Raw genomic sequence first — 17,344 nt, 5'->3', positions numbered from 1 at the left:
GCTGATGGTGTGTCAAATACATGAAGTTATTTTGTTAAATGTGGTACAATCCAAATATTTAAAATACATGTATTTTTGTTATCTGTATGTGAAATATAAAAGGTGTACTCATCTGATATTTGATTTGCCATAAGGGAGTCTCAACTCATTATTCCCTGCCCATTAGGAATGCTACTTAGCTGACAACAGAAGGAAACAGGAAAACTAATTTTTGCCAGAGTGGCAGTTAATATTGAAGGAGATGGTATGTTTTCTTATGAAACCAAGTTTCTAAATATGACTGAAATTTTTCTAAGCATTGCTCAGCAACTGAAAACATATCTAATCAGTATGTGTTAGTTGTTCAGTCGTGTCTGACATTTTGCGACCTCATTTTGCCCACCAGTCTTCTCCTCTGTCCATGAAATTCTCTAGGGAAGAATATGAGTGGGTCACCATTTCCTTCTCCAGAGGGTCTTCCTGACCCAGGGATCGAACCCAGGTTTCCCACACTGCAAGCAGATTCTTTACTGTCTGAGCCACCAGGAAGCCCCGTCTAATCAGAGTTCTGAGCTGCACAAGTATATTATTTGAAAAGAAATGTTACCCTATCTACTGTATACTCCAGGCAACACTAATTTGACTCGAATATTAGCAATTGTAATTTTTCTTGCAATACAATAACATTGATACCCCAAACAGTGTTATTTCTTCTACTGAATTAACAACAAAAACAAAAAGCATTCATTAGCACCCTTAATACTTGGTAACATATAATTATATTTATATAACCATTTCAATATACTAAGCTTTTTTTTTTTTTTTTAATTCTTGGATGCTATTGTCCTAAGAGATGGTACTCTATATTAAAATGCAATAGACAGGGCTTCCCTGGTAGCTCAGTGGTAAAATTCTACCTGCCAGTGCAGGAGACACAGATGTGATCCCTGATCTGGAAAGATCCCACATGCTGCTGAGCAACTGAGCCCGTGGGCCACAACTATTGAATCTGTGCTCTAGAGCCCAGGAGCCACAACTATTGAGCCCACATGCTGCAACTACTGAAGCCCGTGCACCCTAGAATTCATGCTTTACAGCAAGAGACGCCGCTGCAACAAGAAGACTGCTCACCGCAACTGGAGAGAAGCCCCACTCCCCACAACTAGAAAAAAGCCTGCACGCAGGAATGAAGACCCAAAACAGCCATAAAAAAATAAATAAATAACTTTTTTTAGTTTAATAAACAAATTTGGAAATAGTAACTGAATCCTAAATAACAGTTGTTTTCTTTTTTTTTTTTTCCCTAAGACTTTGACCTGAACTCTATGCTAATCACAAAACCAAGCAATCTTTTGTTTTACTCAAGGTTATTACGTATACTGAACTCTAGAAATAGGTCAAAGGAGAACATGCCTGTGGCTACAATTTGAGAACTTTTACCTGATGGCTCAGCTGAAAAGAATTCGCCTGCCAATGCAGGAGATAAGGGTTCTATCTGTGGGTTGGAAGGATCACCTGGAGGAGGAAATTGGCAACCAAATTCAGTATTTTTGCCTGGGAAACCCCATGGACAGAGTAGCCTGGTGGAAAACAGTCCATGAAATTGCAAAAGAGTTGGACATGACTTAGTGACTAAGCAACAATAACAACAAATGCATCCTTAAGTGAGAGTTAAAGAGATATCAAGGTAAAAAATCTGTGAAATTATCTAATCGGATCACGAAAACTAGACTTTTTACTTTATAATTTTTTGAGAAAAATATTCCATCCTTTTACTATACAAAGTAAGACAGTTCACCAAAAATGATAAAATATTTTATCATTTTATTTTTATTTTTACTTTATTTTTCATAAATGCTGTAAGAAATTCAGCTTAAATCATGAAGAATTAAAGATAAAACACAATAAAAATGTTTATTTCATACCCTGAGAAATGAAGATCAGTCTTCTGTTTATACTCAGCTATTCTTTAGGTGACAAACATAATGCTTCCAAGTTGACTTTTCATGGTGTGCCATAAACTTTATTAGTTTTAAACATAAAATTAAAGTTTCATAATAACCTAACTGCTACAAAAGTAATACCAGTACCTTCATTAGTTTTTATCTTCTTTACAGCTAGTTCTTACCATCTTTTTCCCAACAAGGTACTCAAGTACTTTCAAGTTTTTTCTCTAAACATTTTCTTTGTTTATTGATTACTTATACTCAGAATACTCTTCAGTAGCTTTTAAATCCAAAGAGCCAAAGGAAATGCTGTAAATTCATCTTAAGTGACATTTTAATGACTAATAATGTAAAAATTAACATTTGTGGTGTCTTATGTACATATAAATGCTAGAGGTATTTCATTAGTATGTGGTAAACACTCAAATATTAAGCCTTTATTGCTAAACTATTATGCAAACTATTAATAATGTATTAGAGTTTTAATAATATTGCTTTTTAAAAATTAATTACTGGGACATGATATCATGTCATAATAGTAATACATTTCCATATAAGAAAACTCAGTTGAATGATAATTTTCTCACAGATTCAAGCATGAATAAAACTGGATAAATTAAGAAACTGGACAGGTAATGAAGTTCATAATCACTTTCTCAATTTCTAAAGTTTTAGAAAAACTGCCACTGTCTGGGTAACTCTCTTGAATGGTGATGCAGGCTAGTTACACAAAGACTATTTAATGGCAACAATTGTTCATATTCATGGGTATCAATCAGAAATATCTTGTCAATTTCATTTGAGATAGAGGATTGATTTCCAAAACTAGCAAGTTTTTAACTGGCCTTGATCCCTCTACTGACTTCTTCCAGTTAAGAAACCACATTGAAGTGATTTTCCTGGTACACTTTTTCATCCTATGGGGGGAAAACAATGAAAACTATATTTCCTTCTGTTTGGGAAAAAGTTGACCAAATCATTATATTGCTTGGTAAGTCACTTTATTCAGACAGTTTCACTCTGTTCTTCCTTTCTTATAAATAAATAATTTACATAAAATAATTTTCTTTAAATCTCTCTTTAATTGTTGTCAGAGTTTAATATAACAAAATCCTCTCTTTTACTGCCGTTTCAAACTTTTTTTAAAAATTAAATTTTGATCATACAGAAATGTTAAAAGAATTTTACAGTGTGAACCCATATAATAGCAATAGATTCTACCAGTGGCATGTATGGTATACATTAGGTGATTTAGCACATAGTAATCCATGCATATTATTTTTGATGCAATAAAAGTACATCGCAGGAAAAAAACACTTCCACCAAATACTTCATTTTCATAACACCAACTGTAATTCAGTATTGTTTAGATTTGTTTCTTTGATGAAAACTTTTGTACAATGAAATGTACAAATCTTAAATGTACATTTGCCAAATTATGACAAATGCATATATCTTTGATAGCAAGATAAAAAACATTACAATCACCTAAAACAGTTTCATTTTGATTTATCCCAGGAGATAACCACTGCAATGTAATAGATTTGGATCAATTTTGGTAAACTGAAAAACTTAAAAAATGGAGAGATATCATTCACTTTAAATAAAAGACAATTGAGTAAAGATTTAATGATATTTATTAGCCTCTTAATCCTTGGATTGATCAGAAGAATATTTTCTGTGAAAAACAACATGTCAGAGATACTTTTATTCTGTATTATTAATACTCATTTTCAATTTGCTTCTTTCATAAAATGAAAGAAACCTAACCTTGGAAATCATTCTTAAATGGTAATACTATGCCATCTCCTTAAACAAATTTGCTACACTATAGTCCATAGACAAATCTTTACAATACGGTTCAGAACAGATTTTATTGCTGTACTAAATGGCTACTGGAACAGAAAACATGTACCTTGCTTTTAAATCTTTTATAATGTTCTCTTTCTTGCTTCTACAGCTAGGGTTTGCTTATTCGTTTTTTAAAATGCTGGTCCCTTTATTGACTCAAAGATTACTATCAGATGTCACCTACACCACTTAACCATATATCATAATGCCCATTAAACTATGTGCCTATGAACATATGGAAATAACACTAAATAATGTGGGCACAGAGGCTCAGTGCACCCATGAATCAGAATAAGTAATAAAATGTTTTTTACTGACTAGAGATGTGGTACTTTAAGACAGGGTTACAAAAGGACCCCCGAGCCCTCTTTAAGAGAATATGTCAAATGAAATCGTTGAATATCATTTTCATGTAAGCTAACAACACAGGAGCTATACCTAAGCTATAGCAATTCATCATCTAGAGAGAATCACTTGAGTTTAAGAATTTGCTGAGACCCTAATGGTGTCATTCTGCCTTTCTCAAGTAGTGACACAGCTGGCTGCAGGGCTTAACTGCACATTTCAGTTCAGTTCAGTTGCTCAGTCGTGTCCAACTCTGTGACCCCATGGATTGCAGCATGCCAGGTTTCCCTGTCCATCACCAATTCCATTCCTGGAGCTAACTCAAACTCATGTCCATCGAGTCAGTGATGCCATCCAACCATCTCATCCTCTGTCATCCCCTTCTCCTCCTGCCCTCAATCTTTCCCAGCATCAGGGTCTTTTCAAATGAGTCAGTTCTTCACATCAGGTGGCCAGAGTACTGGAGCTTTAGCTTCAGCATCAGTCCTTTCAATGAATATTCAGGACTGATTTCCTTTAGGATTAACTGGTTTAATCTCCTTGCTGTCCAAGAAACTCTCGAGTCTTCTCTAACACCACAGTTCAAAAGCATCAATTCTCCAGCACTCAAGTTTCTTGATGGTCCAACTCTTATATCCATATGTGACTACTAGAAAAACCATAACTTGTCAAAGTGAAGTCTTTTTTTTTCTTTTTTTTAATACGCTCTCTATGTTTGTCATAGCTTTTCTTCCAAGGAGCAAGCATCCTCTATTTTCATGGCTGCAGTCACTATCCACAGTGATTTTGGAAACCAAGAAAATAAAATCTGTCACTGTTTCTAATATTTCCCCATCTGTTTGCCATGAAGTGATGGGATTGGATGCCATGGTAAGTTTTTGAATGTTGACTTTGGAGTCAGCTTTTTAACTCTTTTACCCTCCTTAAGAGGCTCTCTAGTTCCTCTTCACTTTCTACCATTAGAGTGGTTTTATCTGTATATTGGGATACTCAGGTGGAGCTAGTGGTAAACAGCCCACCTACCAATGCAGAAGACATCAGAGACATGGGTTTGATCAGTGGATCCCCTGAAGAAAGGCATAGCAACCCATCCCAGTATTCTTGCCTAGAGAAACCTATGGACAGAGGAGACTGATGGGCTATAGTTTATGGGGTCCCAAAGAGTCAGACACAACTGAAATGACTTAGTAACATACATCTGTATATCTGCAGTTGTTTATATTTCTCCCAGGGATCTTGATTCCAGCTCATATTTAATCTAGCCTAGCATTTCTCATGATGCACTCTGCATATAACTTAAGTAAACAGGATGACAATAGACTGCTTTGACATACTCCTTTCCCAATTTTGAACCAGCCCATTGTTCCATGTCTAGTTCTAACTGTTTCTTCTTGACTTGCATACAGGTTTCTCAGGAGGCAGGTAAGGTGGTCTGGTATTCCCATCTCTTAAAGAATTTTCCACAGTTTGCTATGATCTCTACACTCAAAGGTTTTAGTGTTGTCAGCAAAGAGAAAGTAGATTTTTTTTTCTTCTGGAATTCTCTTGCTTTTTCTATGAGCCAACGGATGTCAGCAATTTGATCTCTGATTCTTCTGCCTTTTATAAACCCAACTGATACATCTGGAAGTTATTGGTTCACATACTGTTGAAGCCTAGCTTGAAGGATTTTGAGCATTATCTTGCTAGCATGTGAAATGAGCACAATTGTGCAGTAGTTTAAGCATTCTGTGGTATTGCCCTTCTTTGGGATTGGAATGAAAACTGACTTTTCCATCCCTATGGCCATTGTTTAGTTTTCCAAATTTGCTGGCATACTGAGTACAGCACTTTAACAGCATCATCTTTCAGGCTTTGAAATAGTTCAGCTGGAATTCTACCACCTCCACTAGCTTTGTTCATAGTAATGCTTTCTAAGGCCCATTTTACTTCACACTCCAGGATGTCTGGCTCTAGGTGAGTGACCACAACCTCATGGTTATCCAGGTCATTAACACCTTTGTACAGTCCTCCTATGTATTCTTTTCATCTCTTCTTAATCTCTTCTACTTCCTTACCATTTCTGTTCTTTATTGTGACCATCTTTGCATGAAATTTTCCCTTGGTATCTCCAGCTTTCTTAAAGAGATCTCTAGTCTTTCCCATCTCTTGTTTTCCTTTATTTTTTTGCATCATTCACTTAAGAAGGCTTTCTTGTTTCTCCTTGCTCTTCTCTGGAACTCTGCATTCAGATGGGTATATCTTTCCCTTTTCTCCTTTGCCTTTTCCTTCTTTTTCCTCAGCTGCCTGTAAAGCTTCCTCAGACAATTACTTTGTCTTCTTCCATTTCTTTTTCTTTCAGGTGGCTTTGGTCATGCCTCCTGTACAATGTTATGAACTTTGGTCCATAGCTCTTTGGGTACCATGTCTACCAGATCTAATCCCTTGAATCTATTTGTCACCTTCACTGTGTAATCATAAGGGATTTGATTTAGGTCACACTAGAGTGACCGAGTCCATTGGGTCACACAGAGTCGGACATGACTGCAGCAACTCAGTATGCTTGCACTGGAGAAGGAAATGACAACCCACTCCAGTATTCTTGCCTGGAGAATCCCAGGGACGGAGGAGCCTGGTGGGCTGCTATCTATGAGGTCGCACAGAGTTGGACACGATTGAAGTGACTTAGCAACAGCAGCAGCAGAGTGACCAAATGGTTTTCTGTATTTTAATCAATTTGAGTCTGAATTTTGCAATAAGGAACTGATGATCTGAGCCATAGTGAGTTCCTGGTCTTATTTTGCTGACTGAATAGAGCTTCTTCATCTTCAGCTGCAACGAATACACAGCTGATTTCAGTGTTGACCATCTGGTGATATCCATGTGTACAGATGTCTCTTGTGTTGCTGGAAGCGGGTGTTTGATATGACCACTGCATTCTCTTGGCAAAACTGTTAGCGTTTGCCCTGCTTTCTTTTGTGCTCCAAAGCCAAGCTTGCATTTACTCCAGGTACCTCTTGACTTCCTGCTTCTGCATTACAATCCCCTGTGATGAAAAGGACATCTTTTTTGGTGTTAGTTCTAGAAGGTCTTGTAGGTCTTCATAGAACTGATAAGCCTCATCTTCTTCAGCATTAGTGGTTGGAACATAGACTCAGATTACTGTGATGCTGAATGGTTTGCCTTGAAAACAAACAGAGATCATTTTGTCATTTTTGAGATTGCCCCCAAGTACTGCATTTCAGACTCTTTCATTGACTGTGAGGGCTCTTCTGTTTCTTCTATGGAATTCTTGCCCACAGTAATAGATATATAATGGTCATCTGAATTAAATTTATCCATTCTCATCCATTTTAGTTCTCTGATTCCTGAAATGTTGATGTTCACTCTTGCCATCTCCTGCTTGACCACGTCAATTTACTTGATTCATGGACTTAACATTCCAGGTTCCTATGCAATATTCTTCTTTACAATATCAGACTTCACTTTAACAACCAGAGCCCTATAAATATATAAATCACAAGTGAGAAACAAGTCATTATTGCTCATTCTTACAGCTAGACCCTCTTGACATATACAGCTAATATAACAAAACATTATAAACACGGCATTGTCTTAATTGTTGTTTTAATCTCTGTCATGTCCAACCATTTGCAACCCCATGGATTGTAGATAGCAAATCTCCGCTGTCAATGGGATTTTCCAGGCAAGAATACTGGGCTGGGTTGCCATTTCCTTCTCCAATTGTCTTAATGGTTGATTGGAAAGTAGGAAAGGAATAGATATTGCAGAATGAGATGCTGGTGATCCCTACTGTACAATAGCAAAGAATTTGGTAAACTTTTGCCTCTCTTAACTTGGGGAAAAGGCCATTTACCTAAAGAATCAATAGCTCTCAGGAAAGAGACTGTAAAATTAGCGTTGACTCTGTTTAGAGAAGACTGCATTTGGAGAATGGGGTATAAAAAAAAAAGAGGCAATCTAAGAAAGGAGAAATAGCAGGAACAAAAGAGAATAAAATGCAGAAAGCTGGCTACTTGCAAGGTTAGAAAGGGAAAGTGTTCCTCAATCTCAAGTAATAAATGATAAAATGAAAAGTTACTGGAGAGTCAAGGCCAATTGGAACTCAGCCTGATGGCAAATATTGAATCAATGCTCTGGTCATCAGACCCATTGCTAAAATATCTAAATAAACTAAGATGCCTTTGCTGAGACATTTATGGCTGTGTCATCCAGTAAATCCTACAGATTTGAGAAGTGACTTGGAGAAAGACTCAATATAAGACTCTTAAATCTCAGTCTCATAAAGTCAACATAACTACAATTAGCTTGTGATGAAGGGAATGGGGTCATGAATGTAATGTATGTAGCAAATCTAAGAGCTGTCTAGAAATAGGTTTGGATATAACTTTTAGTTCTTGGAGATCTACATAATAAAATAGCTAAGAAACCATGCAAGTTTTAATAGAACTTTCCCATTAAATGAATGCATGAAGAAATAAACCCATAAGCCTTAATTAGGAATATCTATAACTTGGAGGACTTCCCTGATGACTCAATGGCAAAGCATCTGCCTGCAGTAGATGCAGCTGATCCCTGGGTCAGGGAGATCCCCTGGAGAAGGAAATGGCAACTCACTTCAGTATTTTTGCCTAGGAAATGCCAAAGATAGTGGAATCTGGTGGGCTACAGCCCATAGGGTTGCAAAATAGTCAGACACAACTTAGCAACTAACCAACAATGACAATGAAGATTTTGAACTTTACACTTTAATGATAAGGAAGTAGTTAATTTCTTTGGAAATTAAAAAAAAATAAGTAAAAACCCCATTATTTATTTTCAAAAAATACAGGGGGTGAAGTGGAGAGGGGAGAGGGAAATTATTTGCTTTAATGGTAAAACAAAGAATGCATTTTTTTAATAATTGTAAATATGAGCCACTGTCAATTATAAACAAAAGTAAAATGTGCATGCATTAAAACATGCTGAAAACCAGCTATATTGAAGGATAGTACCCTCTCCAGCAATCTTCTGAATCATAAAATTTGGCAAATGATATTTGGCTATCTTAGTTATTTCTCTGAGTGAAGTTTATTGAATTTTCCTTAAAAATAAACATATTTATTTCAAAGTGTCTATACACTCAATTTAAATGTTCTAAGCACTTTACTGTTAATTCTATTTACATGTAATTTAAAGTGGGAAAGAAAAGCTAGGCTTTTTTTTTTTTTAAGTAACTTCATTTAGTATCACTCAGTTTTAGTACATAACTAGTACATAATCTGCTTCTCCAGTGGCTCAGCAGTAAGCAATCCACCTGCATTGCAGAAGACACAGGAGACCTGGGTTCGATCCCTGAGTTGGGAAGATTCCCTGAAGAAGGGAATGGCAACCCATTCCAGTATTCTTGCCTGGAGAATCCCATGGACGGAGAAGCCTGGCGGGCTAGAGTCCACAGTGTCTGACCTGACTGAAGTGAGAGCGTGCATGTGGTACATAATCCAATGAACGCAAGATAGTTAATACTTTGTGTTGATTATACTTAAAATATACATTGCATCAAACAAAAATAAGCTAAATTAAGAAACAAATCAAGTATGTGTCAAGATCATTATTTTTGTCAGTTCCATATAAAAATCAATAGAAATCAATTTGGAAAAAAAGCATAATAGTTATATAATTACACTAAATTCAAAAGGAGTTAACAAAATAAAGCATTTGCTTTCCAGGAAAATAATGTACTAATTAAATTTAGCATTTAGTTTTGAAGTTTTTTTTTTTTTTTTTTTAACTTTCAATTGTTTATTTGGTTTCTGTTTGCCGGTCTCTTCAGTGTCTAATTTCCGCCCTGATACAGGCGGGTGGAGGTGGTCTCTTGTTCAGGTTCGCTGGTTCAGTCTTGCTGCGGGGAGGGAGGGGCGCTGCAGACAGATGTCTCTGTGTTTGGGTAGCACTCACAGTGTTCCGGCCACACTGGGTTTGCCCCACTCACGGGTGTGTGCTTTCCCCGTCTACACTACTCAGGCTCCCGGCTGCTCTATATGGAGCAGGCCCTGCATTGCGTGCGGTTCCAGTTTTCGGGTACTCCACAAAAGTGCAGACTCGGTTGGGCCTGCGTTTTGTGCCTTGCCCGCCCGAGCAGCTCAGGCAGCCAGGAGCTTGATGGGCACACTCTCCCCGGGTGTGGGGCGCCTTATCCCTCTGCGGGCCCAGCCTCAGTTTCCACGCGCCAGTCAGGTTGCATGCGCCTTGTGTTTGTTCTCAGGAGCTGGCCTCTAGCCGTGAGCCTCCAGGCAGATGTCGACCATCCAGAATCTCAGGAAGTCTTTGGTTAGAAACTGGAGGCCTGTTTGCAGTTTGGTAGGGGATGCCATCTCTGGGGCCGAGTTTGCCCCTTTCCCCTCCCCCCTGCCTCCTGCCTCCGGCAGGGATGGGCCGGTCCACAGCCGGCTAGCTCTTCTCTGGAGTTGCTCAGTCCCTTTGTTCTGCGAATGGCTGGCAGTGTGTTCAGGCTGGTCAATTTTCTCTCTCTCTCTTGCTATCCCACAGTTTAAGTTGCTATCTTCTTCTCCAATTTGTGTATGGGAATGTGGTAATCAATTCTATAGCACTGATAAATAAAATCAAACATCAACTATTTCAGGAAAAGAATATAAATTATTAAGCAAAGAAAAATTAGGTTAAAAAAAAAAAAAAAAGAGGGAAGATGGTGGAGGAGTAGGACGGGGAGACCACTTTCTCCCCTACAGATTCATCAAAAGAATAATTGAACACTGAGCAAACTGCACAAAACAACTTATGACCACTAGCGGAAGACATCAGGTGCCCAGAAAAGCAGCCCATCATCTTTGAAAGGAGGTAGGACAAAATATAAAAGAAAAAAAAAAGACAAAAGAGCTAGGGACAGAGAAAAAAAGAGAAAATTGATTTCTCACACTAATCATTTTGGTAAACTTTGTTACTGTGTTCCTTTGTAATAATCTATTTGCACAAATATGTATATGTCCACATGCTATTTCATCATTTAAACTGCTATTTTAACATTTAAAAATAAGACATTAACTTTCAAACTAGTATGCTAAAGTTTCTGTGGGAATTTTTCTATGGAATATAGTTACAATTTTCTCCCTTCTCTGGTACTTCTTAATTCTGTCACCTTAGGCAGATTATTTAACCTTGGAATATCTTTAGATCCTGGATGAGTTCTCAGCATGATCTGGGCACCAATTTGCATTACTGCTACTTTTCTGGTGAGCTCTCACCACTCCCACACTGTATGTCCCAGTAGATACTCAAGCTCAAAGTGGTTCATCTCCACCAAAGCTGGAATCCCAAGAATAGGTTGTTGCTGAGCGATAAGACGCAGGATTCTTGGCCTCCGGAGGAGACGAATTCAATCCGGGGCCAGAGACGAGGCTGGATCGCTCAGAGCTTTTGTGTAATAAAGTTTTATTAAAGTATAAAGGGGATAGAGAAAGCTTCTGACATAGGCATCAGAAGAGGGCAAAAGAGTACCCCCCTCCTAGTCTTTAGCTGTATGTTATATAGTCACTCACTGTCTGTTAATGAAAAGAAAGGAATGTCATAAAATTTAGAATGGCACCAGATAATTCATCCCTGGCCATAAAACAATTGACTTGAATCTTGTAGAAGGGCAGAATACCAAGAAATAGTTTCATTTACATAGATTAGGGGAACAATACCTGAGTAGGTGAGTTAGGCCGTTTGGCTGAACCAATTGAAGATAGAGTCTGGGGTACATTAACATAGCTTAAGACAACATTTCCATAAGAAAAAGAAATGTATTGGTTAACTCAAGGTTTGAGAGTATTTAGCTTCAGGTGGACCAGGTGTCAGGGCAACACAGCATGTTAAGAGAAACCTCCTTTTAAATTTGTACAGAGAAGGAAGAACATATCGCTGGTTTGTTTCCTCCTGCCGCTTAAGAGAGATAAAAATGCCTGGCACTTGCGGCCTCTTTCCCCCGTTCGGAGACCCCTGGCCTTCCTGCCTGTTACCCTCTCAAATAGTGGCTTAATGTCTCAGAGTTTCTTTTCTTCCTAAAATCCATTTGGAGAAATCGATCCAAATGAATTATTTCCCTTAGTAATTAGAGTTGGACAATAATATAAACCAAAACATTTTTTCTGGCCAGTGTTGCACATCAGGAAAAATTTATTCTGTAACTTGAACATCTTAGACCAAAATACTGATTAGTGGATTGTCTTATCCTTCATTTATGGAGGGAGAAAGTTGTAACTATATTCCAAAGAGTCAGATGCAACTTAGCGACTGCAGGGCAACAGCAGCGCAGCATCAGCTCTGGACAGTGAGAATATCCTGCCTCAGTTTTAGTACTACGGGTAATCAGCGATGCTTTTTGTCTTCCCCCTTTTACACTGACCAATGGATAGCCTACATTCATTACTTAAAGAACAGTAAAAGACCAAAAGAGCAAAAGAAAATTGGGACAAAGGGCTCAATTTTGTCTGTGTCAACAGGTGGCTTAGGGAAAATTATAATACTCTATAACAAAGGACAAAATACTATTCAATTTTTTCATCAATGTTAGTGCCATTCTTCTATTTAAAAAAATGTATACTCTAAGCATTTTTTTTTCCTTTTAATCTACTATACAAAGCCACAAGTAAACCATGAAAGAAAATACCTTTCATATAGTAATAAGCAGGCACTTAGAAACTCGGTGAAAGATCATACCGTTTCCTAGTGGACAGAGCGCTTAACTCCATTAAGGCCATAGGCTGATTAAATCACACACATTACATTTCAATGGTGTTTCAGCCAATTAAGCCAGCTCAATTCATCTCTGCTTTCTGGGGTCATAAAGACATTAGAAACAGATTTATGATCCGGCCTGTTAGTGAAATGACTGGTAGAGTTGTTTTAAAATCAGGGTGGCTAAACTAATAATAAAAAAAGTTTTAAGTAATCTGAAATAAGTAATTTTTTAAATATTTAAAGCCACCGTGATACAGCCTTAATTACATTTAAAAAAAAAAAACAGAAACAAAAACGCTTTTTCCTTTCTTCCTCTGAGCAGACTTAGAAAGCAGTGAACTGAGCAAACCAACCAACTGAAACAGAGGAGGAAATAAGCTGAATTCATTTTCATCAGGTGACCCTGTTGTGGAACTATCTTCTTGTAGAGTTCAGTTCCCTTGCCTGTTAATTCCATGAGACAGCACACAGGAGATCCCTGATGTAACATGAATCTAGTAAATGCAGTTTAGCCAATTTAGTTGTGCAATTTCTAGAACTATACAGACACTGCATCTGATATGCATTCTGGATTCACAAGCTAACCACAAAGCACCATCTATTATCAGATCTTTAACCAAATGCAAACACAAAATGATCATTATGGGTTAAAGAAATTTATGTAAAATTGACAGCAGCAAATGCTACACAAGTAAATTTCTATTTTGCTGAAAAGAATTATGAGTTTTTATTATTCATGATACAGTTTATAAAGTGTTTAAAGATAGTTTATACTGAAGGAGCTAATTTTGACTAATTTTTAATAAGAAAAATAATCATGCAAAATTTATTTTTCTATGATGGACTTACTATCAGAAATCTGAATATGGTTAAGTATGGGTCAATTTTTAGAACACATTTCCTTTGTCATGAATAAACCATTTGATTCAAGATTCAACTTGAAATCAATTTCTCTGATAATTGGTTAGAGTATGACTCTCCTTAAAAGAGACTATCATATTAACAGTGGCTTACATAAAACAGGATTTATTGTTGTTTAATTTCTTTGCTTTTTTTTTTTTTAATCTAAAGCTCCACAAATGCAGTTACAGGACTGCTATGATGGGTCTGTGAGAAAAATTCATCCAGAGACCAGTCATTGTCTAACTTACTGCTCCATCTTTCTTGTGCTGTTTACCTCCAAGCCATTGTACAATAGGATAAACCTGCCAGTTCTGCATTTCAGCCAGCAGAGAGGTAAAAAGAAAAAAAGGAGAAGAAACATTTAAGAGCACAATTCAGAAGATGTATATTTCATCTGTATGTATGTTTCATTTGCATGTATATGTCATTTGCATAATTTAGTCATATGGAAATACGTGGCTGCTAAGGTGGATGGATAATGTTACACTGTCCTGGCCAGACCTCTACTCAGCCTAAATTCCTATTATCATGGGGGAAGAAAAGGACAGTGTACTAGGAGACCAGTAGCAGATTCCATTACAAATAGGGAATATGTAATCTCCTTAAATAGATAAGAAACAAGAAAAGATGCTCCAGGAAGTCAAAGAAGGAAGATTGCACATAATCCAGTGTGTGGGGGAGGTTTATTCCTATCTAGTCTAGTAATGAGGTGTTGAAAAGTGCATCTTCTGATAAAGCTGCAATCTGCAGTGCTCCATAGACTAACCACCAACAAATGCAAACTGACACTTTTGAAATGGATTAGTGTGCATATCAACAATCTCCTAATGGCTTTCATCCTTTCTATCACATTTGACCTTGCCTTTTGGAGGCATTTGATAAATGATTAATTATTCATTCTAGAACTTGATCCTTGAACAACTAAACTACTTCCCGGAAGCAAATATGGATGTGTATTAGAGCATCAGAATCAATCAATTATTCATTGATTGTATGCCTTGTGTTTGCCTAGTGTGTGCCAATCTCCAAGTTAGGCAGTCTGCAAGATATAAAAATAATGGAATATGTTGTCTCTGACTTCAAAGGACTTACAATTAGAATGAAACAAATACTAAACAGGATGCGCAAGCTGGGGTTGTTGTGATTGACTATTTTAGTGTCTATCTTCAGGGTCTTCCACTCAGTGCTACAAGTCTGGGCCAAATTACAACCTATTTCCAGAGAAGTTGGGGAGAAAAGAGGGTTCAAGCCAAGCAAACAAAATATGTAAATGAGCAACAAAAATTTGGTGGTAATGAGTGAAAAAGAGAAACACCACATATCCAAATTTTAGGTTACAATTTTAATATACTATTGTTTTTCAAAGCCACTCAGTCACATCTGACTCTTTGCAACCCCATAGATATATAGTCCATAGGAATTCTCCAGGCCAGAATACTTTAGTGGGTAGCTGTTCTCTTCTCCAACAGATCTTCCCAACCCAGGGATTGAACCCAGGTCTCCGGCATTGCAGGCGGATTCTTTACCAGTTGAGCTAGAAGGGCAGCACCAATAGGAAAATACTATTACCACACAGAAAGAAAGAAAGAGGCAAATACAGAACTCAGATGTTAGTACCACAGTAGGTTACTCATCAGACTGTTTTTCAGTCACTCAGTCGTGTCTGGCTGTTTGCAACCCCATGGACTGTAGCCAACCAGGCTCCTCTGTCCATGGAATTCTCCAGGCAAGAATACTGGAGTGGGTGGTCATTTCCTTCTCCAAGGGATTTTCCCAACCCAGGGATTGAACCTGCATCTTCTGCATTGGCAGGAAGATTCTTTAACACTGAGCTATCAGAGAAGCCCTACTGATGAGGAGGAAGGGAAAATGTATAATCACATAGTGAGAGGGGAAGAGGGGGAAAAAAACATGGAATAAGGGAAAGGAAGGCTGGATGCAAAGAGTTATGTCTCAGAGAGAAGAGCATGGTTGGGACACAGGACAGCTGGGAAGAGAGTCAGTTGCAAATCAGGGCAGTGAAGCTAAGAAAAGCCCATGTTTGGACTATCTGAAGTGAAAAGTTTGCTCAGTCATGTCTGACTCTTTGCCACCCTATGGACTATACAGTCCATGGAATTCTCCCAGCCAGAATATTGGAGTGGGTAGCCTTTCCCTTCTCCAGGGGATCATCCCAACCCAGGGATTGAACCCAGGTCTCCCACATTGCAGGCAGATTCTTTACCAGCTGAGCCACAGGGAAGCCCAAGAATACTGGAGTGGGTAGCCTATCCCATCTCCAGGGGATCTTCCCATCTCAGGAATCCAACCAGGGTCTCCTGCATTGCAGGTGGATTCTTTACCAATTGTGCTATCAGGGAAGCCCCTGGACTATCTGAATTTAGAAATTTTGACACAATGAAGGTTAATTCTCAATGCCTGAAGTTGGTAGGACTTCCATAGGTTGGAGCTTATCAGGAGCCTCCTTTATTTCCATTTCCTTTGAAGTTACAGATATTCTTTCACACAATTTTACATGGAATAATTATGTTCACATATCTCAGAATTTCAGGAGTTTATTTTTGAAAAGTAGTTTTCTCTGTTGTCAAGGATCAACAGATGATCCCACTATGATTTAATAATACAATGCAATAAAGGAAGAAAAGGCAAATTTTGAGGGGGTAGATTTAGTGGGAACTTTATCACTTCCCCTTACAACTTCTCCTAAACTTCTCCCTTTATGGATTGCTTTACATATGGTGTTTTGCAGGATTCCTGGGAAAGCTATCAACAAATGAGTATAAGTAAAGGCTGTTAGGCCACAAGCTAGATGTTTTGTGATGTTTCAAGACAATGATTGGAGGCAGATAAAGCCATCACACAGAATAGGATAGGTCATTTGAAAGAGAAGAACATATGGTAAGGGGTAAGGAGGAAGACTTAAATTGAAGAAAGTAGGGAAAACCACTACACTATTCAGGTATGACCTAAAGCAAATCCCTAAAAATTGTACAGTGGAAGTGAGAAAGAGATTTAAGAGACCAGATCTAAGATTTAAGAGACAGAGTGCCTAAACTATGGACAGAGGTTTGTGACATTGTACAGGAGACAGGAGCAAAACCATCCCCAAGAAAAAGAAATGCAAAAACAGCAACAACCAAAACTGGCTGCCTGAGGAGGCCTTACAAATAGCTGTGAAAAGAAGAGAAGCCAAAAGCAAAGGAGAAAAGGAAAGATATACTCATTTGAATGCAGAGTTCCAAAGAATAGCAAGGAGAGATTAGGAAGCCTTCTTCAGCAATCAATTCAAAGTAATAGAGGAAAACAATAGAATGGGAAAGACTAGAGATCTCTTCAAGAAAATTAGAGATACCTAGGGAACATGTCATGCAAAGATGGGCTAAATAAGGACAGAAATGGTATGGACCTAACAGAGCAGAAGATATTAAGAAGAGGTGGCAAGAATACACAGAAGAACTGTACAAAAAAGATTTTCACGACCCAGATACTCACCTAGAGTCAGACATCCTGAAATGTGACGTCAAGTGTGCCTTAGGAAGCATCACTATGAACAAAGCTAGTGGGGTGATGGAATTCCAGTTGAGCTATTTCAAATCCTAAAA

Source organism: Odocoileus virginianus, chromosome 32, assembly GCF_023699985.2.
Source record: "Odocoileus virginianus isolate 20LAN1187 ecotype Illinois chromosome 32, Ovbor_1.2, whole genome shotgun sequence".
Classification (NCBI taxonomy): domain Eukaryota; kingdom Metazoa; phylum Chordata; class Mammalia; order Artiodactyla; family Cervidae; genus Odocoileus; species Odocoileus virginianus.
The sequence above is the reverse complement of the archived record's forward strand: the minus strand, read 5'-3'. Positions refer to the sequence as shown.